We start from the raw sequence: 2,402 nt of genomic DNA on the forward strand, positions 1-2,402 counted from the left end.
TGACATGCCGTCATGCAGTAGCCTCAATACATGGATGTATTTGTCATGACATCCATATCTTGATAGTATGCGCCACAGTGCCTGACAATCAACAGAGTCAAAGGCCTTTGTCAAGTCTATAAAGGCCAAGTACAGAGGCAGTGCTTGTTCTTGACACTTTTCTTGTAGTTGGCGACCAGAAAAGATCATGTCAGTTGTTCCCCTGGATGGACGGAAGCCGCACTGTGATTAAGGGAGCCTGTTGTTGACAAGAGCGAGATGCCCCTGTAGTTTCCACATTCAGCCTTGTCACCTTTCTTGAATATGGTAACAATCCGGGCATGAGCTCTGAGGGGAGCTCTTCCCTTTCTCAGATCTTGACAAGTAGATGGTGGAACACACACACACACACACACACACACACACACACACACACACACACAAACAACCAGCTCTATTTTAAACAGCTGTTTCTCAAGTATCCATTTAATGTCTGGCCAATTGTAAGTCTCTGCTAATAAAACACTGTTAGACTTGGTGTAATTATTTTTTTAAATCCTAAAAACTCAAAAGTTTTGGCAAGCATTACCTACAGTAATGCACACTTCAATACCAGTTATTCATGATATATTTCCAATAATATGTGATATACTGTATGTAGACCCTGCGCTGAAATGCTTCCAAGTGGAACACACACACACACACCACACACACACACACACACAACACACACACACACACACACACACACACACACACCAACACACCACACACACACACAACACCCACTAAAAGAAAAGGATAAATGAATAAAACACTGTTGGGTTTTTTAATGGCAGCTTGGCAGTATGCATGTTAGATATTGCACCCAATCATAATTTTTATGTATTCATTTATCTGCTAAATGCCTGTTTCTTATCGCTGCTAGCAAGCCATCTGCTAGTTGGAAACATGATGTTGAATGAAGACGCAGGAATGTTCAGCACAATAGAACATAATAGAATCACATACAATGGCCGAAGTGAGGTTGTACAGACCTAACAGATCAATGTAAAAGACAATGAATAATTCTCTTTCTCTATTAAAAGCCACAAATGAGACAGCAGAATGCACAAGAAACTGTGTGTCTTATCAGCTCTGACAGTATGGATGGTTGTATTTTCTCCAGGGAATCACGAGACACGGAAGCACAGGATAGTTCTAAAATACTGAGATTTTTTTTCTTCAATTTACTGAGAAATTTAAGTAACAAAGCTTTTACATTAACATCACAGTACACTCAAATTCAATGCAACTCCCTGAAAATAATGTTTCTCCATATAATTATAAATTATTACATCCACTAGCAGCACAGAAAGACAGGTGACCAGACACAGACAAACTAACAGAAAGATAAACAGACAGGCAGAGAGACAGCCAAAGATACACACAAATACTCGTCAGTGAAAAGAAAGATAAACTGACAAACTGTTAAACAACTACATTTCTAAATTAAACATGTCTCAAGAGGCTTATTCAAATTCCATGTGGTTTACTGTTTGGTTTGTATTCAGACTAGCACCAAATAACCACACGCAGAAATTCCAAGACGCCAACTTCTTCAAAGCCAATTTTATGTATTGTTAGAAATCACCACAAAACACAGTTATTTCTGCTCTGATATTATCAACACCCAACTAACAGTTACTCATATGAAAGAACCAGCAGTCTGAACTGCTGTTCACATGCATATTTCATTTATTCATATTACATCTTAAAGCCAAAGGTAAATTGCAGAAAAGGCAATTCCACCAAAGCCTTCTTTTTTTACAGTTACACAAGCACTGAATTCAGATTTAGTAAAACATTCTGCTACCACATTCAAACAAAACATCCTTATAAACTAATAACTAAGTGTATTAGTATTTGAATGTTGTAACTAAAATGATTATTAATTAATGTTAATCAATCATTTCTTTACAGTTTAATGTTGTAACCCTAAATCCTGCTTGATTTAGATACATGCAGGGTTACTGTGGTCAGTGTTGAACACATGACAAATACATTGTATTTCCTGTACAGAGCTCAATGCTAACTTTTTAAAGTGGCTGCCAGGCTTGGCAACCAGGCATTGGCTTTTTGTTGCCGAAGTTGACAATGCGGTTGCTGTGTTTTAAACTGCCCATATTTGGAGCAACTAATTTTATATGTAACTATACCGCACACTATTTAATTAATGAGAGAATGGCTTGCAATATAATTTCCTCATCCCTATGAAATAGGGGTGCAACGGATAACAAAACTCACAGATCGGATGATGGTTTTGAGGAGTAGTTTGATCGTATACATTTTTGCCTCAGCACAAAAAAAGGGGAATTAAAATGATTATTAAAAATGTAATAACAATAACTTTTAACAATAATTACTACTTTCACCCATAAGAT

This window comes from Etheostoma spectabile, chromosome 6, assembly GCF_008692095.1.
Source record: "Etheostoma spectabile isolate EspeVRDwgs_2016 chromosome 6, UIUC_Espe_1.0, whole genome shotgun sequence".
Taxonomy (NCBI): Eukaryota; Metazoa; Chordata; class Actinopteri; order Perciformes; family Percidae; genus Etheostoma; species Etheostoma spectabile.